The sequence below is a fragment of the Bombina bombina genome, chromosome 6, assembly GCF_027579735.1.
Source record: "Bombina bombina isolate aBomBom1 chromosome 6, aBomBom1.pri, whole genome shotgun sequence".
NCBI classification, from domain to species: domain Eukaryota; kingdom Metazoa; phylum Chordata; class Amphibia; order Anura; family Bombinatoridae; genus Bombina; species Bombina bombina.
In genome coordinates, this window is record NC_069504.1 from 936,222,074 (window position 1) to 936,249,417 (window position 27,344).

A 27,344-nucleotide genomic window follows, 5' to 3' on the forward strand; every position below is an offset into this window, starting at 1 on the left:
GGATCTTTCTAACGCCGGTATTTAGAGTCGTTTCTGCAGTGAGCGTTAGAGCTCTAACGACAAGATTCCAGCCGCCTGAAAATAGCAGGAGTTAAGAGCTTTCTGGCTAACGCCGGTTTATAAAGCTCTTAACTACTGTACCCTAAAGTACACTAACACCCATAAACTACCTATGTACCCCTAAACCGAGGTCCCCCCACATCGCCGCCACTCGATTAAAAATTTTAACCCCTAATCTGCCGACCGCCACCTACGTTATACTTATGTACCCCTAATCTGCTGCCCCTAACCCCGCCGACCCCTATATTATATTTATTAACCCCTAATCTGCCCCCCTCAACGTCGCCGACACCTGCCTACACTTATTAACCCCTAATCTGCCGAGCGGACCTGAGCGCTACTATAATAAAGTTATTAGCCCCTAATCCGCCTCACTAACCCTATCATAAATAGTATTAACCCCTAATCTGCCCTCCCTAACATCGCCGACACCTAACTTCAATTATTAACCCCTAATCTTCCGATCGGAGCTCACCGCTATTCTAATAAATGTATTAACCCCTAAAGCTAAGTCTAACCCTAACACTAACACCCCCCTAACTTAAATTTAATTTACATCTAACGAAATAAATTAACTCTTATTAAATAACTTATTCCTATTTAAAGCTAAATACTTACCTGTAAAATAAACCCTAATATAGCTACAATATAAATTATAATTATATTATAGCTATTTTAGGATTAATATTTATTTTACAGGCAACTTGGTATTTATTTTAACTAGGTACAATAGCTATTAAATAGTTAAGAACTATTTAATAGTTACCTAGTTAAAATAATAAAAAATTTACCTGTAAAATAAATCCTAACCTAAGATATAATTAAACCTAACACTACCCAATCAATAAAATAATTAAATAAACTACCTACAATTACCTACAATTAACCTAACACTACACTATCAATAAATTAAATAAACACAATTGCTACAAATAAATACAATTAAATAAACTAGCTAAAGTACAAAAAATAAAAAAGAACTAAGTTACAGAAAATAAAAAAATATTTACAAACATAAGAAAAATATTACAACAATTTTAAACTAATTACACCTACTCTAAGCCCCCTAATAAAATAACAAAGCCCCCCAAAATAAAAAATTCCCTACCCTATTCTAAATTAAAAAAGTTACAAGCTCTTTTACCTTACCAGCCCTGAACAGGGCCCTTTGCGGGGCATGCCCCAAGAAGTTCAGCTCTTTTGCCTGTAAAAAAAAACATACAATACCCCCCCCCCAACATTACAACCCACCACCCACATACCCCTAATCTAACCCAAACCCCCCTTAAATAAACCTAACACTAATCCCCTGAAGATCTTCCTACCTTGTCTTCACCATCCAGGTATCACCGATCGGTCCTGGCTCTGATATCTTCATCCAACCCAAGCGGGGGCTAGACATCCACTGAAGAAGTCCAGAAGAGGCTCCAAAGTCTTCCTCCTATCCGGCAAGAAGAGGACATCCGGACCGGCAAACATCTTCTCCAAGCTGCATCTTCGATCTTCTTCCATCCGGAGCGAAGCGGCAGGATCCTGAAGACCCCCAGCGCGGAAGATCCATCCGGACCGACGACTGAACGACGAATGACGGTTCCTTTAAATGACGTCATCCAAGATGGCGTCCCTCGAATTCCGATTGGCTGATAGGATTCTATCAGCCAATCGGAATTAAGGTAGGAATTTTCTGATTGGCTGATGGAATCAGCCAATCAGAATCAAGTTCAATCCGATTGGCTGATCCAATCAGCCAATCAGATTGAGCTCGCATTCTATTGGCTGTTCCGATCAGCCAATAGAATGCGAGCTCAATCTGATTGGCTGATTGGATCAGCCAATCGGATTGAACTTGATTCTGATTGGCTGATGGAATCAGCCAATCAGAAAATTCCTACCTTAATTCCGATTGGCTGATAGAATCCTATCAGCCAATCGGAATTCGAGGGACGCCATCTTGGATGACGTCATTTAAAGGAACCGTCATTCGTCGTTCAGTCGTCGGTCCGGATGGATGTTCCGCGCTGGGGGTCTTCAGGATCCTGCCGCTTCGCTCCGGATGGAAGAAGATCGAAGATGCAGCTTGGAGAAGATGTTTGCCGGTCCGGATGTCCTCTTCTTGCCGGATAGGAGGAAGACTTTGGAGCCTCTTCTGGACTTCTTCAGTGGATGTCTAGCCCCCGCTTGGGTTGGATGAAGATATCGGAGCCAGGACCGATCGGTGATACCTGGATGGTGAAGACAAGGTAGGAAGATCTTCAGGGGATTAGTGTTAGGTTTATTTAAGGGGGGTTTGGGTTAGATTAGGGGTATGTGGGTGGTGGGTTGTAATGTTGGGGGGGGGGTATTGTATGTTTTTTTTTACAGGCAAAAGAGCTGAACTTCTTGGGGCATGCCCCGCAAAGGGCCCTGTTCAGGGCTGGTAAGGTAAAAGAGCTTGTAACTTTTTTAATTTAGAATAGGGTAGGGAATTTTTTATTTTGGGGGGCTTTGTTATTTTATTAGGGGGCTTAGAGTAGGTGTAATTAGTTTAAAATTGTTGTAATATTTTTCTTATGTTTGTAAATATTTTTTTATTTTCTGTAACTTAGTTCTTTTTTATTTTTTGTACTTTAGCTAGTTTATTTAATTGTATTTATTTGTAGCAATTGTGTTTATTTAATTTATTGATAGTGTAGTGTTAGGTTAATTGTAGGTAATTGTAGGTAGTTTATTTAATTATTTTATTGATAGGGTAGTGTTAGGTTTAATTATATCTTAGGTTAGGATTTATTTTACAGGTAAATTTGTTATTATTTTAACTAGGTAACTATTAAATAGTTCTTAACTATTTAATAGCTATTGTACCTAGTTAAAATAAATACCAAGTTGCCTGTAAAATAAATATTAATCCTAAAATAGCTATAATATAATTATAATTTATATTGTAGCTATATTAGGGTTTATTTTACAGGTAAGTATTTAGCTTTAAATAGGAATAAGTTATTTAATAAGAGTTAATTTATTTCGTTAGATGTAAATTAAATTTAAGTTAGGGGGGTGTTAGTGTTAGGGTTAGACTTAGCTTTAGGGGTTAATACATTTATTAGAATAGCGGTGAGCTCCGATCGGAAGATTAGGGGTTAATAATTGAAGTTAGGTGTCGGCGATGTTAGGGAGGGCAGATTAGGGGTTAATACTATTTATGATAGGGTTAGTGAGGCGGATTAGGGGTTAATAACTTTATTATAGTAGCGCTCAGGTCCGCTCGGCAGATTAGGGGTTAATAAGTGTAGGTAGGTGTCTGCGACGTTGTGGGGGGCAGATTAGGGGTTAATAAATATAACATAGGGGTCGGCGATGTTAGGGCAGCAGATTAGGGGTACATAGGGATAACGTAGGTTGCGGCGGTTTACGGAGCGGCAGATTAGGGGTTAAAAGTGTAATGCAGGGGTCAGCGATAGCGGGGGCGGCAGAATAGGGGTTAATAAGTGTAAGGTTAGGGGTGTTTAGACTCGGGGTACATGTTAGAGTGTTAGGTGCAGACGTAGGAAGTGTTTCCCCATAGGAAACAATGGGGCTGCGTTAGGAGCTGAACGCTGCTTTTTTGCAGGTGTTAGGTTTTTTTTCAGCTCAAACAGCCCCATTGTTTCCTATGGGAGAATCGTGCACGAGCACGTTTTTGAGGCCGGCCGCGTCCGTAAGCAACTCTGGTATCGAGAGTTGCATTTGCGGTAAAAATGCTCTACGCTCCTTTTTTGAAGCCTAACGCAGCATTTGTTTTAACTCTCGATACCAGAGTTAAATTTATGGTGCGGCCAGAAAAAAGCCCGCGGAGCGTTAACAGCCCTTTTACCGCCGAACTCTAAATCTAGGCCTTAGTGTTTTACTTTCCACTAAATTACATTTAAAATAACCTATAGCGTAATAAAAAAAAATGTTTACCTTTAAAAAACTGAATTTGTTACACAATCAATATACAGAGGCTTTACTTTGTCTGATTATTTAATGTACTGTGATATCAACACTATATAAAAACAGAATAGTCAAGATCCCTATTTAAACCTTTTGGGATCATGGTGTCCAATTTGTGTATCCAATACATTTCTCTCTGCTTCTTAAGTAGTTTCTCTCCATCACCCCCGAAGTGGCCCTATTTGCTCAATAATTCTCCAACGTAACTGACTGATCTGATGCCCCTGTTTTAAAAAATTAAAAGTACTGATTTGTATAGGAAACCTACTGATTACAAAAGTTTATTACATTATGGCAGTGTGGATTCTGCTTCTCTCATAAAGTCATTCCACAAAAACGTGTGGTTTGAAAGTTTAGTAAAACAGAGACTAGACAAGATGGGAGATACATTTTTAGCTAGGGGGTACCCAAAGCAATTAGTAGAAAATCATATAGAAAATGTTATTGATAAGCAAATAAGGTACTTCCTGTATACTACTAGGAACAAAATGAATGCAACTGACAGAATTGTGTTTATATCTCAGTATTGCAACCAAAGTAGTAAGATTGCCAAAATCATTAGAAAATGTTGATATGTTATTAAAGTGTGTAATCCCAATATACAGACCTTTCAGAATGTACCTATATGTCATAGCCATGCCCGGCATTGATCCTGGGACCTTCGGTCTCCGGCCAGTTGCCTTCCCTCCTGAGCCACTGGAGGATTAAGGCTCTGTTTCAGAATTGCTTATTCTACTACCTGTTCTGACTGGCTCTCTAGCTCCACCTGCCTGCCAGCTGCAGGCAATTACTCAATCAACACCCTATAAAAGCGGCATCCTTCTTCCTGCATTTGCCCATGTATAGGACTGTATTCCTGGGTGTGGTACTTCCACTCTTGCTTTTGCTGTTCTCTGTGTATGACCCATGTCTGTTTCCTGGACTCAGCCTTTAGATTCTGATTTGGTTCTGTTATTGCCCGCAATATTCTGACCTTTGGCCTGGACATTGTTTACCTCTTTTGATTCTAATTTGGCACTGTAAATTAGCTTGCATGATCTTGACCTTTGGCCCGAACTAACCTAGATTTTTCTCTTGTCCTCTGGATTTGTCACATCCTGGGTCTAACCCTCTGTGCTGGGGCAGTGTGTCTCACTGTAACTTCCCAACCTCAGGGTCCTTTCCTGGACTGACTTTACTTTACATGGGCCAGCTGAAATTCTGCACTTTCACAGCTGAGACTGACTAGAATTCAGGAACACTGAAAGCAACATTCCGCAGTGTACTGTGTTACAGTATTAAAGTTCAGTTTACAGAGAATTATTATTATTATTATTATTATTATCAGGTATTTGTAGAGCGCTAACAGGTTCCGCAGCACTATGAACATAGGTGGTATATAAAAACAATTACAGGAATCAAATGGGTAGAGGGTCCTGCTGAGAGTTGCATTGCTGTAGTCGGCTCTTATGAAGGTGGACTACAAACAGCTGGGCTCATAGGCTTACATGCTATGGGGTTTAAGGGGATAGCAGTGGAGATAGTAAAGTAAGTGTAGGTTGTATGTGTCCTTGAATAGTAGAGTCTTCAGGGAGCACTTGAAGCTTTTAAAAGTAGGGGAGAGTCTTGTTTTTAGTAGGGGAGAGTCTGAGTTTTTAGAGGACTTTTTTTCTCTATGTATCAAACTTGACACCTGCCACATGGAGCGCTAGCTGGAAAAAGATAGGACACAGAAATCCCAAAGACCTGTCTTCAGGTTGGAAGCAAAATGTACTACCCCTAAAGCATCTCCTGCAACCCCTACAGTTGAAGAGCCTATGGAGGTGGGTACCATCCGACTTTCTGAAGCAGAATCTCAGTCTGTGGGGAATATCTATCAAGGTCTGGCGGACCTGATCCGACACTGCGGATCAGGTCTGCCAGACCTCGCTGAATACGACGAGCAATACACTCGCCGTATTCAGCACTGCACCAGCAGTTCACAAGAGCTGCTGGTGCAACACCGCCCCCTGCAGACTCGCGGCCAATGGGCCGCCAGCAGGGGGGTGTCAATCAACCCGATCATACTTGATCGGGTTGTATTGTGGTGATGTGTGTCCGCCTGCTCAGAGCAGGCAGACAGGTTATGGAGTAGCGGTCTTTGTGACCACTGCTTCATAACTGCTGTTTCTGGCGAGTCTGAAGACTCGCCAGAAACAGGGGCCATCAAGCTCTATACGGAGCTTGTTAAATAGAGACCTGTGCCTCTACTGTGTCCAAAAAGGGCATCTCTGGAAGGATTGTCCCATCAGGCTAGAAAAAGCCTAGGATTAATTCTGTTTGGAAGGGCAGAATTAAGCCTGAACCCAGAACAACCCTTTAACAAGACCACGTTGTCTGTAACATTCTGCCTCACTATCAACAGGGAGCAAATTGATTCCCAAGCCCTTATTGACTTCAGAGCTGATGGAATGTTTACAGATTTATCTTTTGCAAGACAACATGATATTTCCAATGTAAAGAAGAAGAACCCCAGCCGTATTACCACAATTAGTGGACAAACATTCTATATCCATTTTGGACATTTTGCATATCTTTGAAATCCATCCAGGTTTTGCAACACACCAGCAGTCTTCCAGAGGTTCATCAACAATATCTTCAAGGATTATCTAAACAGCTTTGTAAAAATATATTTAGACAACATACTAATCTTCTCTAAGTCCCTTTCTGAGCACATCTAGCATGTGACATTTGTTCAACAGAGCCTGAGACAAACAATTCTCTATGCTAAGCTGGAAAAGTGTTTATTCCATCAAAGTACTATACCATGGCTACATTATATCCTCCTTTGGAATTTCTATGGACCCAACCAATGTAAAATTAAACGTCAATTCAATAATAAAAGAAAGTACATCATGCATATGAACAAAGTTAAAATTAAACATGTTAAAACAATTTTTCAGCAATAAAAATTTAAATAATTGTTATCAAAGCTAATAGGTGAGGCCTACTTGCACACTCTTTATCCCCAATTATCATTTATTTGTTTGCTGATAAGAACAACCACAATAGATTAATTGACCAATGTCTTCACAATCATTAAAAATGTTTATGTTTTTTCTACATATAAATATCTCAAATGTTAAAAAACTAGAAGACAATAATAGCCTTTAAAGCCCTTTAACTGATGTACAATATATAGGTATTCTAGTTATCGCAATTAAAAACTTACAATAATTTATAATGTCGTTTTTATGTACTTAATAGATTAGTCTGCAAAGAAAAAAGTAATTGAATACAACTCTAAATTGATTTAAATAATAAAATGTCTGATTGTATTACTTGTTATCTGAAAGCATGTTTCTAAATGTACATTAATAAAATAATGTATTTTGCATTTGCAATGTATAACACTTATGTTATTATATTTCCTATCATTTCATTTAGTTTGGGATGTTGCTACTTATAACAAATGTATTCAGTTTATTGAATTTGAGAATCATTTTTCAAAATAAAATCATAATTAAAAATATTAAATATGTTTTTCTGCTCTTAGAGAAGAAATGCATCTCTTTCAACAACACTAAGCCTTTCTTTATGTTTTGCACACCCTTGGTTGATTTCACTTTCTTGTCATGGAAACAGAATGTGAGAAATGTTATTAAGATGAAAATGTGTGATTAAAGAAATAGTCTAAAAACATGAATATACTATAAACATATTGTATCCATTGTTAGTTGCTAAAGTTTTCTTCTTTTGTTCTGCAAAGAAAATATTAAGGAGTGCCCACTCTTGCTTAGTGAATGTGTAGCCTCTGTACTACTAGCTACATAGATAGCAGGCCACATATGTTCAAATTGAATATTAACATAGAGCTAATTTCTTCTACCCTCTCTAGCAGCAAGTCAACTGGATAAGTTGATGACTATATACTAAAATTATATTGTTTTGTTTTTTACTTTGTAGAAATTTAATTATTATTACATTATTTCTTATAAAAAAATATATATATACAGGTTAGGGGGTCGTATCCAGGCCATGGGGCCTATTTATTAAATGTCTTGCGGACCTGATCCGACAGTGCGGATCAGGTCCGCTAGACATCGCTGAATACGGAGAGCAATACGCTCTCCGTATTCAGCATTGCACCAGCAGCTCACTAGAGCTGATGGTGCAATGCCCCCCCCCCTGCAGACTCAAAGCCAATGGGCCGCCAGCAGGGGGTGTCAATCAACCCGATCGTACTCGATCGGGTTGAATTCCGGCGATTCCTGTCCGCCTGCTCAGAGCAGGCGGACAGGGTTATGGAGCAGCGGTCTTTGTTACCGCTGCTCCATAACTTGTGTTTCTGAAGACTCGCCAGAAACACGGGCCGTCAACCTCCATCCAGAGCTTGATAGATAGGCCCCAATAGCTGAAAATATATTCTAAACTGGTAGATCTTACTGATAGATTCACATTCTGACATGTAATCTAGTTTTACTGATGCCACCGAGCATGAAATTCTACTTTGAAACAAAGAGGACACTTTGCTGGTCTGGGCAATATCTATATTGTACATAACATGAGTTTCTAGTCTAGACCACTGAGGTTTTTGGCAGCCCTATGGTGAAAAATTTCAGTGCCAAACCCAGGAAACCAGGTAAGTGGAGAAAGCTTAAAATTCTCTTTCAGTATGTAAGATATTTCCACAGTTTTATAGAAACTGTTGACAGATTTTGTAGGGACAGTGTTGCCTGATACAGATTTTTCAATGTAAGGATACACAAGGGGATGTAGCCATGCAGGCATGAGATGTAAGGCCTGCAATTGTCAAAGGCTCTTACCATGTTCTGTGGGCCAAACATTTGAATATGTTGCTGTTGAGGATCCCCCATTGAGTCCTAGGGAACTGGAAAATCCCTCTCACCTTATTGTTACCTCATACACCAGGGGATATTGCCCTTGGGAGCAAAGTGTTTGTCATCTTCAGCACTGGATCGAGAGGAATATGGGGGCCATTGCAGAATTAGCAGCTATTCTTTCCTGTACATGTAGCGACTCCTCAGAAATTGTTATTAGCTACAACACTCTGATGAAGTACTATGGAAATAGAGAGGGAGAGCACCTGACTAGGATAGGATTCTATCAGCCAATCGGAATTAAGGTAGGAAAAATCTGATTGGCTGATCTAATCAGACAGTCAGATTGAAGTTCAATCCGATTGACTGATCCAATCAGCCAATCAGATTGAGCTTGCATTCTATTGGCTGTCCCATCAGCCAATAGAATGCAAGCTCAATCTGATTGGCTGATTGGATCAGCCAATCAGATTTTTCCTACCTTAATTCCGATTGGCTGATAGAATCCTATCAGCCAATCGGAATTCGAGGGATGCCATCTTGGATGACCTCACTTAAAGGAACCGTCATTCGTCGTTTAGTCGTTAGTGGAAGAAGATGGCTCCGCGTAGGCTCGTCTGAAGATGGCTCCGCTCCGCTCTGGATGGATGAAGATTGAAGACGCCGCCTGGATGATGACTTCAATCGGATGGAAGACTTATTCAACGCCCCTTGGATGATAACTTCTGCAGCTCCGGATCTCCTCTTCGGTTCCATCGGTGGTCGGCTGGCTGAAGATGGCTAAAGGTAGGATGATCTTCAGGGGGGTAGTCTTAGGTTTATTTAAGGGGGGTTTGGGTTAGATTAGGGGTATGTGGGTGGTGGGTTTTAATGTTGGGGGGGTTGTATTTTTATTTTACAGGCAAAAGAGCTGTTTTCTTTGGGGCATGCCCCGCAAAAGGCCCTTTTAAGGGCTGGTAAGGTAATAGAGCTGGTAACTTTTTAATGTAGAATAGGGTAGGGGATTTTTTTATTTTGGGGGGCTTTGTTATTTTATTAGTGGGCTTAGATTAGGTGTAATTTTTGAAATGTTTGTAACTTATTTTTTTTATTTTTTGTAACTTAGCTTTTTTATTTTTTGTAACTTAGCTTTTTTATTTTTTTGTACTTTAGTTAGTTTATTTCATTGTATTTAATTGTAGTTATTTGTAGGTAATTTATTTAATTTATTTAATGATAGTGTAGTGTTGGGTTTAATTGTAACTTAGGTTAGGATTTATTTTACAGGTAATTTTGTATTTCTTTTAGCTTGGTAGTTATTAAATAGTTAATAACTATTTAATAACTATTCTAACTAGCTAAAATAAATACAAAGTTACCTGTAAAATAAATATAAATCCTAAAATAGCTACAATGTAATTATTAATTAGACTGTAGCTATTTTAGGATTTATTTTACAGGTAAGTATTTAGTTTTAAATAGGAATAATTTATTTAATGATAGTGTAGTGTTAGGTGTAATTGTAACTTAGGTTAGTTTTTATTTTACAGGTAAATTTGTCTTTATTTTAACTAGGTAGCTATTAAATAGTTAATAACTATTTAATAGCTATTGTACCTAGTTAAAATAAATTGAAATTTGCCTGTAAAATAAAAATAAATCCTAAGATAGCTACAATAAAATTATTATTTATATTGTAGCTATATTAGGGTTTATTTTAAAGGTAATTATTTAGTTTTAAATAGGATTAATTTAGTTAATAAGACTTATAATATTTAGATTTATTTAATTAATATTTAAGTTAGGGGGATGTTAGGTTTAGGGTTAGATTAAGGTTTAGGGGTTAATAATTTTATTATAGTTGCGGCGGTGTAGGGGGGGCAGGATAGGGGTTAATACATGTATTATAGGTAGCGACGGTGTAGGGGGGGGCAGATTAGGGGTTAATAAGTTTAATATAGGTGGTGGCGGGGTCTGGGAGTGGCGGTTTAGGGGTTAATACATTTATTATAGTTGCGGCGGTGTCCGGGAGCGGCGGTTTAGGGGTTAATAACTTTATTTAGTTGCGGCGGTGTAGGGGGGGACAGATTAGGGGTTAATATGTATAATGTAGCTTGCAGTGGGCTCCGGGTGTGGCGGTTTAGTGGGTAATAACTTTATTTAGTTGCAGCGGTGTAGGGGGGAACAGATTAGGGGTGTTTAGACTCGGGGTACATGTTAGGGTGTTAGGTGTAGACAGCTCCCATAGGAATCAATGGGATGTCAGGCAGCAGCGAACATGAGCCTTCGCTATGGTCAGACTCCCATTGATTCCTATGGGATCCGCTGCCTCCAGGCCTGGGCCGGAAAAGTGCCGAGCGTACCTGCTAGTTTTTTGATAACTAGCAAAAGTAGTCAGATTGTGCCGAACTTGTGTGCTGAACATCTGGAGTGACGTAAGAATCGATCTGTGTTGGACTGAGTCCGGCGGATCGAAGCTTACATCACAAAATTCAACTTTTGCCGGTGTAAAGGGCTTGATAACTTAGGTGAATCAGCCTCGCCACAAATACGCTGCGGAATTCCAGCGTATTTGAGGTTGACGGCTTGATAACTAGAGGCCATGGTCTGCATAGTATGTCCAAAGAGTATCGCCCTACTAACTTATGTACCCTTACTGTCTCCCCCAATTCACTAAGTTAAATGTCTGTGAAGTCTCAGTGTTGTGACTAAACTTTGTAGTCTTCAGCTAAGATTCTTAAGTATTAGATATTATGAACCATGTGGTAACATTAAGCTCTAAGACATATTACATACTCAATAACAGTTCTCCCAGTACCACTCCTAAATAATAGCTGTTCCATTGGTTAATATATAGGGCCACTACCTTATATTTCTTAATTATTATTTTGAGGTATAGCCCCATAACTTGTTTTATTTTGACTTCTTATTATACTCATTTCTTTTTTTGGATATTATTGGACCTTATTTTTATCACTAAAAGTTCTAGACTATAATATTACCAGCAAGGTATACATAGCCCCCTGGGTTCCTATAGAATAACTTAAAATAGTTTTTGCAATATTATGTGGTACCGATTCTAGCTATTCTCTGTCAGTTGGGTAGGAATCAACATAACCCAACAACGGTAGTAAGGAGAATGCTTAACAAGCTAGACTTGTCTTAACGCAGCTAATTCCAGCCCCTTCACATATCTATAGTTGTTAACTTTTAATATTAAACACTCTTTGCCCAAATTTATACATTGCTATAACATTTTTTTTTGTACTGTCTACACAGTTGGTGTTAAATGCACTTCTTCTGTATGTCTACTGAATTACATTTTCAAAACTCAAAAAAAAAAAGAAAAGAAAGAAAGAAAAAAAATAATAATACAGGTTAAAGGGACATGAAACCCTATGGCGGCCAGCACTTCAGTGACACTCCCAGACCAAGAGACATACAAGGAGGCGGAGTAGGAATTCTCCTGTCTCCACACAGTACCTTTCACTGCATTTCTTCACCCCCTCTCTTTCCTTCTTATCTTTTGAAGTTCATGCTATCCGCCTCTTCTCCCCTGTAGCTCTTCGTGTTGCAGTTATCTATTGCCCCCCTGGTCCAGCATCACAATTTCTGGACCACTTTGAAGCTTAGCTTCCACATTTTCTCTCTTGTAATGTCCCTTCTCTCATCTTAGGGAACTTCAACATACCCGTTGATAATCCTAGCATGCCTGCTGCCTCTAAACTTCTATCTCTTACCACCTCTTTTGGCCTGCCCCAGTGGACAACATCTCCAACCCACTGTGAAGTCAACTCCATAGACCTAGTCTCAACTAATTTTATTCACAATTTCAACAAAGATGTTGACTGGGATACTATATGTAGCACTCTTCCATTATTGGAGAGTTCATGCATGTATGAGTATAAGGTTATTTTAAAAAAATATAAGCTTTATTTTGACCTTTAAAATAGGTTACAATCAAATTAAAAACAGTTGCAGCCAGTTAGCCTGCACTAGATAAATGATATATAGTACAATTAATACCTTTATGTTAGATCATATATGTAAGTATTGTTTAACAACTTTGTAATGATATAACATTGCACTTTATAGTGCCATTGTTGTCAGATTGTTGAATAACGACTTTTTGACAAAGTAAGGTTTGTATCAATACAGCAACTTTACAGTCTTTAAAGTGGGATCACATCAAGCAACTACTAGCTGTGTTTGTTGCTCTTTAAAAAGAATATATATATATATATATATATATATATATATATATATATATATACGTCTTCTCTGTATTTCAACGTGTCCCATTATAGTAACAATCCATCCAGCATAAGGTCACAAGGAAAAATTTAGATGACTTACCGCTCGTATCACCACATACTCGAAGACACTCATTCTCTCTCTTAGAAAGTTCTCATACCATGTGAGTCGTAAGCGTTCTCCGTATGCGCACACTGTAGCGTGTAGATACTCCTGCGTACTTCCTCTTCCTTTTGCCGGTCGTGTCCAACCGGCTTAAGCCTTACACTCCAGCTGTAAAGGTTCCCCCTCGACCTCCGTACAACAAATTATAAATTTCCAAATGACAGCATTCAGGGTGTCTGGTGAAAAATAGAACAATAGGAAATCCAGGACTTTGAAAGTATAATATAAACTTTATTTGTATAAACAGTTAAAAGTCCAACATTAGGGCACAGCACACAAGACACTATTCACAGCTGACGTGTTTCACGCCCACACGGCCTTTCCTCAGAGCTGATTTGTCACTTGACACACATGACTATTTAGCCGCTTGGGGCTGGTTTTAACAGCCAATCACATTTTACAATACTTCTCATTCACAAAAAAACATCCTCTATTCAATGGCGGCTAATACTTGAACTCACAAATGAAGAGCTGTATACATATAATTCATAAATAAAACCATATATGACATGTGCAAAAACATCTTTAAATCTAAAAAAAGTGTATTTCATATCCTGATTTTTTCCTCTAATGCTGAGTGATCTCATATATAGTATTTTCTTTACTAAAATATGACCAGTATGGTATAAATAAATAAATACTCTTATGCTAATCTAAGTGGCTTATTCTAGTGTATTTAGTTATTTGTTTACTTTCCTTGAGTACACATGCAAGCTCACTAGTTGTTTCTTATATATATATATATAATATATATATATATATATATATATATATATATATATATATATAAAAATCTTAAAATATAGATATAAAGTTCTTGAAGAATATATTTGAAAATATATAAATATATATATTGAATGTATAAAAATATAAATGAAAAATAATCAAATATTATTCTACCACTTTATAAACAACACAAGCAACTGTTTGCATCCATATTTTTGCACCTCTATAGTCTATAGTGTAAACATATGGTTGCAAATAGTCGCTTGTGTTGTTTATAAAGTGGTCGAATAATATTTGATTATTTCTCATTTATATTTTACAAAATTATTATCGCTAAAATTTGCTAACAGATAAAATATCTGGAAACGGAACAAGTATTATACTTAATAAAACTGTTAGAATAAAGTTCAAGATAGCGACTTAGCAGTTCTTTAATTACAACCCTAGAACCATGTATTCTGAATCAGTTGTCATAGCAAATACAGAGACGCTGCAGTGTTTTTTCTTAAAGGCATTTAGCCTATATTCACATGCTCTGTAGCAATATTGACAATGACGCAATCTGATTAAGTTAGCTTCTTCGTGATCAGTACACACAGCAGCTGTTGGTCAGTAGATACTTGGCTAATGCAACTGTGTTGCAAAATCACAACTAATTCACTGTGTTAACCTATTTGGGATATGAATAGTAACCCTCGCTTAATTACACACCTTGTGGTAACATAAGACATTACTATAATTAAGCCAACAGCCTAAGTATCCGAAACCGGAACAATTATTATACTTTTAAACCACTGGTAGTACAAGTACAGGATAGCGACTCACTTTAATTCATTTAGCACACAACTTTGCACGGATTGGAAGTTTGACTCACATGACTACAACCGGACCTGAAAAGGAACACATGCACCATTGACTACCTGTTTGAGGACTGAATCTTGAGTCATTCCCAATTGGTCAATTTATAGATACCGTTTCTGATTGGTTAAAAATCGGATTGACGCCAGACTATGTATTTTAACTACAAATTTATCAAAAATATCGGCATTTGAAATTTTAATAACAATTTAAGTATATAATTAGTCTGCCACCAATCCATATTATTTATTTTGTTTTGTTTTTTACATTGTATATTGTAAATCCTACTTCCTGTCTTACACAGGAAATTGGATAGCATCACCTCTGTATATAAACCGGCTTGTGAACACAGCAATCATACACAGCTACTTGCTTTTATAGATTTTATATTGCTCTTGAGAAAGACTTGCTAAAAGCTGAAACGCGTTGAGCTTAAATAAATATCTTTTTATCAAAGTTGGAAGACAGTTGATATTCTTCTTTGCTGAGACAAGCCGGATTCTCCTATTTATGGAGTAAGTTACTATTTTGTTTTTTCTTGATTTACTGGACACCTTTGGTCATTTTGAGTCTTCATTTGCTTGCAGACCTATTAACAGGTTCTTGAGAGATTCTGAAACTATTCTGGGGAACTACATCACTCTGGAGACAAATTACATCGCAGCTGAACTCCCACTACTTATGGAGTGAGTATACTGCACTTATATTAATTGGATCCTACACACACCTCAAGCCCTTTTTCTCTTGGCCATATAGAGAAACATCACTGTACAGACCAGCGCCATCTATTTGCCATTTTTCCACATAATACTAGTTGTTATTATAATTCTAGAGACGATGCCGTTTCTCTTAATGGCATCTAGTCCCTACTCACATGCTCTGCAGCAATACTGATAGGGACGTAATCAGATTTAGTTAGCTAACTTGTGAAAAATACATATAACAGTTGTTGGTCAGTAGATGCTTGGCTATTGTTATGAAGATGACCGGCATCTGAATATCACACCTGACTCATACAGTCACGCAGATAACAATAACAAGAATAAATACAAAGTATAATACCCAATAATTGCAAGTCAAAAAATGTACCCAATAATCTGTGCAAATATTGTTATATTTTATGGCTACTGTGTTGCATAATCACAATAAATTCACTTGGGTAACTCATTTATGATATGAATAGCAATTATCGCTCAATTATAAACCCTGGGGTATCACTAAGGTAAACACAACCTAACACACAAAATTCACTGATACGCCTGTCTCTAACAATAACAGGCAGCCCAATATCAGTGTGGCCACAAACCCAAGAGGGGAAATCTAGGCCAGACTATTACAGTCAACCATAATTTCTCTGGGCCAATCTAGGCCAGTTATATTATGCCAGAATAAGTTATCATATCCGGTAAGGATTGAGCTAATGTGCTGTAAATAACCATAGGTTATCCTATATGCGCAACAATACCCCCGTGCTGATTAGACGGGTCTAGTCTTGTGTATTAGTATAATTTAACTTATATAACCCAACAGCGGTCATTTAAACAGGTCACTATAAACAATGTGGATCAGCATCTTTTCGCTATACAGTGGGGTTATTTAAGCCTACATCCCATACTAGCAACTGACAGATTTCAGTAGATTGGGAATTTCCACAGAGTTATTTATTTGTAAGCGATTTATCCCTATCTTGGTGAACCATCATTTCAATCTTATATATGTTATAATCGGTATCATGACTAGTATTGATATAGCATAATCAACAATCTGACAAGAATGTCACTATAAAGTGCAACGTTATATCTATACATAGTTGTTGAACAATACTTACATATATGATCTAACATAAAGGTATTAATTGTACTATATATCATTTATCTAGTGCAGGCTAACTGGCTGCAACTGTTTTTAATTTGATTGTAACCCATTTTAAAGATCATAATAAAGCTTATATATTTTTAAAAAACCCTTATACTAATGCATGTATGAACTCACCAATGAGGGAAGAGTGCCATATATAGTATCCCAGTCAACTTCTTTGTTGAAATTGTGAATAAAGTTTGTTTTGATACTAAGCACCCACATGCCTATACGTATACAATTAACGTATTACCTGGATAGTGTTCCCTCCAAGACAATAGAGTAGTGCCATTTCTTTTCTTTTCATTATACTAGTCTTCCCTAATCTGTGTGTCGTGTCCCACTTCCTTAACTTCCCCTTTCCTCTCTCTGACCACCATCTACTAACTTTCTCTCTTACTCTAGCTACTACATCTTTGCAAGCCCCCAAAAAACTGCTACCTTGCAGGAATTTAAATGTCTTGGATTTCACAGACTTTTCTACTCAACTGAATCCTCTGCTCTCCAACATTTCATCCCTCTCTTGCCCAAACCTCATGGCTTTACAGTATAATTCTGCCCTAAAATCAACACTTGACAAACCTTCACTCTTCGACGTACATCAATCACTCTACGGAAAACAGTGGCACACCAAACAGACCAGATATCTTCAGCAATTTTCACAGGCTGCTGAATGGCAGTGGAGGAAATCATGCACCTGCGCTGATTTCCAGCATTATAAATGATTCCTTAAGTCCTACAACTCTGAGATTAGCCGGGCCAAAAAACTCTATTTCTCCTCCCTTGTATTATCTCATGCATCAAACCCCAGAAAGCTGTTCTCAACCATGAACTTCCTTCTACATCTGCCTGCACCCGCGCCCACTACCAACCTCACTGCTCAGATTATTGCTGATCACTTCAAAAATAAAATTGACACTGTTTGAAAAGATATCTGCACCTCACACCCCTCAAACCCAGCAATCCTACCCACCCCTTCTATTAACAAAACTCTATGCCACTTCCCTCCTGTAACAGAGGAAGAAGTTTCTGTACACCTATCCTTGGCTCATCTAACAACCTGCCCACTCGACCCTATTCCTTTGCAACTTCTTCCCTCTCTCTCTGCTTTACTAACCCCTAACTCATCTCTTTCACCAATCTCTCACCGCTGGCATATTTCCTGATACCTTAAAGCAGGCGTCAATCATATCAATCCTAAAAAAAAAAAAACCCTCACTTGACCCCTCCACTACTTCTAAATATCGACCGGTCTCCTTACTTCCCTTTGCTTCAAAATTATTGGAACGACTGGTCTATAATCGGCTAACTCAATTTCTCACAATTAACTTTTTACTTGATCCACTACAATCTAGTTTCTGCGAGTACTGCAAGGCTCTGTCTTGGGTCCCTTGATTTTCTCTCTCTATACATCCTCCCTTGGAAAACCTATAGCCTCCTTTGGATTCCAGTACCATTTATATGCTGATGATACCAAAATCTATCTTTCCTGTCCTGGTATCTCTCCATTTTTACTCAACTAGATTTCACACTACCTCCAACTCAATCTGTCCAAAACTGAGCTGCTTCTTATTCCCCCCTCTTTGAGACATTCAACATCTGACATTTCTCTGATGGTTGGAGACTCTATTGTCAACACCTCACCCCAGGTCCGCTGTCTTGGGGTTACACTTGACTCCGAACTCACATTCAACCCACATATACAAGCACTTACGCAATATTTCCAGAATTCATCCCTTACTTACTCAAAAAACTACAAAAATACTTATTTGTTCCCTCATTTTGTCACGCATTGATTATTTCAATCTACTTCTAAATAGCCTTCCAAAACACTGTCTCTCCTCCCTCCAATATATTATAAATGCTTCTGCTAGACTTATCCACCTTAGTCACCGATCTACATCAGTTCTTCCGCTCTGCCAGTCTCTACACTGGCTCCCCATACACTCCAGAATACAATTTAAAGTATTAAACCTAACTTACAAATCACTCAAAAGTCTAACTCCCAACTATATTTCCACTCTCATCATGAAATATTCCCCATCTCGTCCTCTTCAATCAACCTCTGACCTATGTCTCTCCACTCCTGTTATCTCTACATCCCACTCCCGTCTCCAGGACTTCACACGTACAGATCCTGTCCTCTGGAACTCTTTACCCTGCTCCATAAGACTGTCTCCAACCTTGTATAGCTTCAGACATTCCTTGAAAACTCACCTACTCAGAGAGGCTTACCATCTCTCCTCCATCTCTCATCAAACAAATGCATGAACTGCCTGACTCACTGCTGCAACTAAAACCAATATGACAAACTACCCCCAACCTTATGTTTCTACACCCTAAACCTATAGACTGTGAGCTCTCTGGAACAGATCCCTCTTTCTTTTGTACTAGATTTATTTAGTTTTGTTATGTTTTGTATTTTATCACAAATCCTTGTCATTGTATACCCCTATCACTATACCCAGCACTATGGAATTTGGTGGCACTATACAATTAAATGATAATAATAATAATAATAATAATAATAATAATAATAATAGGTACTACGGTAGCGTGCAAGTTTGGAGCACTACACAAAAGAAAATAGTGCTGCCATCTTGTGATCTTGCTAATGTATAACATTGTTGCAAAACCGCTGCCATATAGTGCAACATACCTTCCTGCTTTTTAAAAAAGGATAAAAATAAAATGAAGAACAATTAATAATAAAAGTAAATTGGAAAGTTGTTTAAAATGGAAAGGTCAGAAGAAGTCCACACTCGCTGTACATCAATACATAAAATACCAGACAATACTTTCTTGGAGTGTGTTGCAGTCCTCATATTTTAAATGAGTGTATATTTTCAAAAATCAATTAAATTCACAAAGTAAAACATCAAATAGTGTGTCAATAGTTTGTTTTCAATATAGTACAGGGTGAATTAAATTTTATGTATTTTCAATTCTGTCACAACTTTTTTTGTAATTGAGGTTGTATACATATATATATATATATATTAGGAGGCTTTTAGACACATCAAGGCATAGAGTTTGCCTAGAGAAGTTATGTTTGGTTAAAGGGTATAGTCTAGTCAAAATTAAACTTTCATGATTCAGAGAGAGAATGCAAATTTTAACCAACTTTTTAATTTACTTCTACTACCAACTTTTCTTTGTACTCTATATATCTAATATCTTTATTTGAAAAGGCAAGAATGTAAGCTTAGGAGCTGGCCCATTTTTTGTTCAACACCCTGGGTGGTGCTTACTGATGGTGGCGACATTTAGACACCAATCAGGAAGAGCTACCCAGGGTCTGAACCAAAAATGGGCCGGCTCCTAAGCTATCTATCTGTATCACAAAAGTTTAATTTTGACTAGACTATTCCTTTAAGCTGTCTTAAACCTTTATATTTCATAGAAATATTATTAATAAAAATGCGATGAACTGTAACAAAATATAAAATGAAAGGAGTTGTAAATATGTAGAATCAATGCATACAATATTTTCTAAGAATAGTTAAACATTGATGAGTATGTGAAATGGAAGTAGATATTACTCTAATTCACAACACAATAAAATTGTATAAATGACCATTTAAATCACAATAACAATAGAAAACATGTATTATTATAAATAAAAAAAAATTAGAAGTAGTTATAAAAAGATGTGTTGATAAAATAAAAATTAGAATTTGGTTAATTGGATTCATGCAAAATAGATATTGCTTTAAATGCAGGCTTTTAGAATTTGTAATAGAAATGTAGGACTTAAAAAGATAAGCTTTTTTTGTAATTAGGTTAGGGTAAATGGGGTCATATTGGTAATCTATATTATTCAAACATTATAAGAGCTTAGGTGTACAATTTTACCTGATAGCAATGGGTTAAATATAGATTTGCATTATTACATATAATATTACCATGGGTTGGTTGCTATGGCAATGCTACCTGTTGATAGAAAAATAGAACACAAGTGTTATACATCTGACTTGCTTAAATGTAATCACATGTTTGTCACACTATGAAATCAGAACATGAAAATGAAAAAAGAAAAAAATTGAACAAATGAAAATCTTTGCAAAAATGTGCTTTATTTTGCTCAAACCTAGACTTGTTCACTCAAAATTAATAATGTCTAGTTTTCTACTGCTATATTTATAAAATGTGAGCATAAAAGTGATATGTTATGTCCATCTTACTGAAATGCCCAATTGAATAGACATGTGTGAGTATGAATAGACTTTGTACATATTTCTATTTACAGCTTAGAGCTACTAAATTGAAAAGTATTTATGTAACTCAATGATTTTTCCAATGATGAATATTTTCTTTATATAAGAATTATTCACATATATTTTTAAAGGGAAATGTTCTCTGTTCCATCTGAAAGCAAATATTTTAAACTGTAGTACAGTGATTTGTGTTTTTGAACACTGTATATGTTCTTGTGCTTAATTAAACCAGCTTTTCTGTGTGAGTTGTCTCTCAGTCAATTAGAACTAGAGTCCCTGGACTCAGTGGTACACAGTCGATAAACAGCTTTCACTTAAAGGGAAAGCAAAGTCATAATTAGACATTCATGATTTAGACAGAGCATACAATTTTAAACAACTTTCCTATTCACTACTATTATTTAATGTGCTTCCTTTTCTTGTTATCCTTTGCTGAAAGGTTTATCTAGCAAAGCTCAGAAGAGGCAGAAAACCTAGTTTCTAGCTGCTGATTGGTGGCTGCATACAGTATATATACCGATTGTCATTGGCTCACCCATTTGTTCAATTAGAAACCAGTAGTGCATTGCTTCTCCTTCAAAAAATGATAGCAAGAAAATGGAGCAAATTTCATCATAGAAGTAAACTAGAAAGTTGTTTAAAATTGTATGTTCTACAACATAGGTTAGATTTATGCTTTTTTTTTTGGGGGGGGGTGACTTTTTTTAGATTATGGATTTTTTGGTCTGCAAAAGATCTGATTGCCCCTTTAAGGGCAATGCCCATACAAAAGCCCCTTAAGGGGCAATGGGCAGTTTAGTTTTTTAGTGTTAGTTTTTTTTATTTTAGGGGTTTGGTGGGTGGGGGGGGGGTTACTGTTAGGGAGGGACTTAGTATTTTTTTTAATATAAAAGAGCTGTTTAACTTAGGGCAATGTCCTACAAAAGGCCCTTTTAAGGGCTATTGGTAGTTTAGTTTAGATTAGGGGGTATTTTTATTTGGGGGGGTTTATTTTCATAGGGACTTTAGATTAGGTTAATACATTTATTAGTTAGATTGCGATGTGGGTGAATGGCAGATTAGGGTTTAATAGTTTAACTAGGTATATTGCCTTGTTGGGGGTTGATGCTTTAGGGGTTAATACATTAGTATTTGCAATGTGGGGTGATTTCAGATATAGGGGTTTTTACGTGTTGGGTTTATTTTTGGGAGGTGGGTTAGACTTTTACGGGCGATGTCAGATTTTTTTGTGTTTTTATTACGTGCCGGAAATTTCACTGGCGACTCCAGAAATGTGTATTTCTGGACATCGCCAGTTTATCCAACTTATGGCAGTTTCTTAACTGCTGGCGCAGTTTATGTGATTTCCCGATGTGTGAGGTGAATTTACGGGCGATGTGAGTTTCAGCAGTTGCGTTGAAGCCTGTGCCGCATATGTAATCTCGCCCTAGAATTGAGGCCAAATATAATATATATTTTTAACAGCAAATGAAAAATTACTACAGCTATAGCTAGCCACTGCAATTAATCATGTATTAACAATTGAGTAAATTATGTCTGAGTACTGCATATCATCAACAAACATTTATACTGCAATAAAAAAAAAACATTATCCTAACCCCTATATGTAATCTTACCATATACCAAAGTCTCTGATATTGTTATTGTAGTGCTAAGCAATTTTATTCAGTACAGAAAAAAGCTTATTATAATTGTGGTTAACCTACCAGGTACAATAATGTTTGCAACAACACTTTAATCCACTTTATATACTTATTATGCTAAGTTATTTACATGTTTAGTTACTATAATTAAAATATTGCTGTTGGTAGCAGTAATTGCATTTTTTAGTTGCCAGTAGTAGCCAGTATCTCCTTTAATACATATGGACCGCGTTCGGGCAGCGCTCAGGAGCTAGTGGGAGCGCTTCACTTCCAGCGATGACGTGGCGCTGGGTGACGTCACAAGCAAGGGAGCTTAGAGAAAACGATTGCATGCGCAAAGGGATCTGCTGCACAATAATGGACTTTGTGCATGCGATCGTTTTTACCAAGCTCCCTTGTAGCTGACCGTACAAATTGTGTCTCTCTTATAATTTGTATGTGTCTAAGTGGAGGATTATTTTTAAACAACACCGTTGTCCGAGAATGGTTTCCCCTGCCTCTCGGCAAACATCGGAACCCTGACCCACCTCCATTCAGCTGCTCTCAGCTCAGCCCCTGTAGCTTATCCTGCCCCATTCAGCTAATAATAATACAGGTGCTGAGCTGAGAGCAACCGAATGGATGTGGGTCAGAGTTCCGATGTTTGCCGAGAGGCAGGGGAAACCAGAGACAGTGGGGAAACAATAACACCGGATAAGCCTGACAGCAGCATTTAGTACAGGGCAAAGTGGAGATAGGTTACTAAACCACTTTGCCCTGTACTAAATGCTGCTGTCAGACTTATCCGCCTCACCGGTCCCTCTGCTGCTTATAAAAACATGGCAGCCTCCACAGCAACACGTGTGTGGAGGCTGCCATGTTGCCAAGCGTTTGAGCTTGCTCTGAAAAGTCCCAGCTTTTCCAGCACACTGGAAACGCTGGGACTTACGTCATCAGAGCGCTCAAAAAACACCAGGCATCTCACTTGCAAGTGTGAGAAAAACGCTCCAAGCGAGTCCCAGTTCGCTTGGAGCACTGCCCAAACGCAGCCATAGAAGCAGATGCGTTTATAAACAAAACAAAAAAAAAGTTTAAATTTAAAACTGAAATGCTGTGCTGTTGTTATTACCCAACATGCAAAATAGCTGCTATATCCAGGGGCCATAATAAATTATATTCTGTAGCACTATTATTGTTACATAAAGGTCCCCTTTTTAAGTGAATCATGTAGATTTTTAAAAATTTGGGCTAGATCTTACATGGCCTATTTTTAATAGTGACAGTTCTACAACAATATTTCAGAGCTATGGCTATTAAAGGGACATAATACTCATATGCTAAATCACTTGAAACTGATGCAGTAAAACTGTAAAAAGCTGACAGGAAAATATCACCTGAGCATCTCTATGTAAAAAAGGAAGATATTTTACCTCACAATCTCCTCAGCTCAGCAGAGTAAGTTCTGTGTAAAAAGTTATACTCAGCTGCTCCCAGCTGCAGGTAAAAATAAAAAAAAATGAAGAAATGAACAGCAGCCAATCAGCATCAGCAGTGCTGAGGTCATGAACTCTTACTGTGATCTCATGAGATTTGACTTAACTCTCATGAGATTTCATAGTAAGCTTCCTTTACCTGATTGGTGAAATAATATGAGAGTTCACGATGCTCATCCCCTAAGATGTCCCAGGACAGACACACTAAAATGCTGCTTAGAAATCCTTTACAATGGGAGGTGGCTACTGAGGAACTTTTGAGGTAAAATATCTTTCTTTTTTACATAGAGATGTTCAGGTGATGTTTTCTAGTCAGCTTTTTACAGCTATGCTGCATCACTTTCAAGTGTTTAAACATTTGGGTATTATGGCCCTTTAATTGGGGTTATGCACCATCATGTTCAAGTAGCTCACAAATTGATTGGCTCAAGCTGTTTTACAGCTCCCCAATAATAATGAAGGATACTACCTTCTTTTTGAATCCTACAAGCAGTTTTATGTTTATATATTCAAATACGGAGAAAATTTTTTATATGATTTTAATCTCATAAGCTAAATGACTTGAAAGTTTTGCAGCATAACTGTAAAAAGCAAACATGAAAATATCACCTGAACATCTCTATGTAAAAAGGTAAGATAATTTAAAATGTCTTCAGCTCATCATTGTAAGTGCTCTGTGACCAGTTCTTTTATACAGGTGATGAGAGACCATGATCCATTACTCTTGGGAATTACCTTTTCTGACCACTAGAAGGAGGCAAAGATTCCCAAACCCCAATAGCTCTATAAAAACCCTCCCACCTTACCATGAACATGTCTTGTCAATGCCTCTGCTGGAGGAAGTTGAAGAATGAAGATGCGCAAATGATTCTTCAGTGAAAGGGGTGTTCAGTCTATGTTGAGGTCTATTTCCCCCTCAGTGCAATTTTATGACCTAATGGGAAATTTTGTAACAGACCTTCCATTGTGGTCATCAGAACTTGTTTTTTTCCTCCTCTTATGGATCTACAATATACTCCTATTCCATAACCTCTGCTGATATGTTTCAGTACTGGTTTGGCTTTCTACTGGGTTTTTTTTTTGTTTTTTGTTTTTTTACTAGTAGTTAAGTGTTTGATGGTAAGTATCATATTTTTATTCTTTAGCAATATAGCAATTATAGCTATATATTTATAACATATAAGTCTTGAAAAAGGCCTAATCAAGGCCGAAATGCATTGACATACTGGTGAGCTGATTTCCTATTTTATTTACTGTGTACAAACAGTTTTGCACTATTGTTGTTTTTTTCATCTTTTGCAGGTTTTTTTTTACTATTTTTTGTGATTGGATCCTTTTTTTTTTTAATTGGATCTTTTTTTTTGACAAACCACATTGCACATTATTTTTTCACATTTTTGTTGCACATATAACATTTTTGGATATTTTTTGGTATCTTTTGGACATACAAATATTTGTTTTTAAAAAAATTTAAAGCACACATTTGGAGCAACCACTACCCCTCAACACTTCGAAGGAGGACAGACCTCACACCAGCTCCATTAGACTTTAATTTGGTTCACTTAATTTGGACGTCTTTTGGACTTTATTTGCCACGTATTTCTGTATATATCACATTTTGCATTTGATGTTATACCACACACCGGTATAATTGTATTAACTGCTTCTGCCATATTTGAGATATTTTAGTTATTTTAGTTATTCACTTACATTTTATACATGGATCCATGCTATTTTTAATTGTTAAATCAAACACAAGGAAAGAGGTGCCGTATGTGTGAATCTGAAACAGCCAACATCAGATATAAAACATGTGCAGGGTACTCACAATCTGGAGAGGCACTCTGATGTGCCTATAGGAGCGGGCTGGTATTCACAGCACACCAGCTGGCTGATCCGGCAATCCCTGGTATCCAAGGTAGAAGATTCTGTGTCTAGACGGACTGTGTATGATGTGTCCAGCAATATGGAAGCAAGAGCTAGGTGCAAACAAAGGCACACCACTGTGTGAATCTGCAAGGGTACACTGGTAAATTTGCAATCTGAGCAGGGTACTCACATTCTGTGGCGGCACTCAATTGTGCCAGTAGAGACAGGTTGGCTTTCTCAGCAACCCAGCTGGCTGTATAGGGAATGAAGCAGGAAGATCCACAGCATTCAGGATGAACAGGTAGCTCAGGAATGATCAATTGCAATGAGGTTTATATGGTTAAAAAGGATTTAATAAAATTACAAACAATTAAAAATACATATATCCCTCATATACAATAAGTAAATATCATGCAACGCGTTTCTCGGTGTCAACCGTTTCCTCAGGCATGTATTCTATCTCTGCATAAACATCTTATAAAGATCTGAGGAAATGGTTGACACCGAGAAACGCGTTGCATGATATTTACTTATTGTATATGAGGGATATATGTATTTTTAATTGTTTGTAATTTTATTAAATCCTTTTTAACCATATAAAACTCATTGCAATTGATCATTCCTGAGCTACCTGTTCATCCTGAATGCTGTGGATCTTCCTGCTTCATTCCCTATACAGCCAGCTGGGTTGCTGAGAAAGCCAGCCTGTCTCTACTGGCACAATTGAGTGCCGCCACAGAATGTGAGTACCCTGCACAGATTGCAAATTTACCAGTGTACCCTTGCAGATTCACACAGTGGTGTGCCTTTGTTTGCACCTAGCTCTTGCTTCCATATTGCTGGACACATCATACACAGTCCGTCTAGACACAGAATCTTCTACCTTGGATACCAGGGATTGCCGGATCAGCCAGCTGGTGTGCTGTGAATACCAGCCCGCTCCTATAGGCACATCAGAGTGCCTCTCCAGATTGTGAGTACCCTGCACATGTTTTATATCTGATGTTGGCTGTTTCAGATTCACACATACGGCGCCTCTTTCCTTGTGTTTGATTTTAGATTTATTAACCTTTGGAGGGTGAAGATAGAGTGCTGCCTTCAGAAGACAGATACCTGTACCATATTGGACTTCCTTGGACTTTCTGTCTTTGTTATCCACCTTTGATCCAGGACTGTGGTATATAGTAGTGTGCTCACACACACCAGTATTGTATCTATGCTATACCAGTAATCTGCCGATTGATGTTCTAAAACATTTATATATGACCACGTGGGCACACATATATATTGTATACCATTCATACTAGCGCCCCCTATTGGGTTATACCCTTTGTTTTCATATTTTTAATTGTTGTACTATTTTATACTTTTATGTTTACGTATTTACTCTATTTTATTATCTTACCCTTTGTGGGTCGATAAATTGTTATAATTGCAATTTTACCTATGATTCACTAGCATTCAAGCCTTTTCAGCTATTTAGTGCTTACTCTCTTA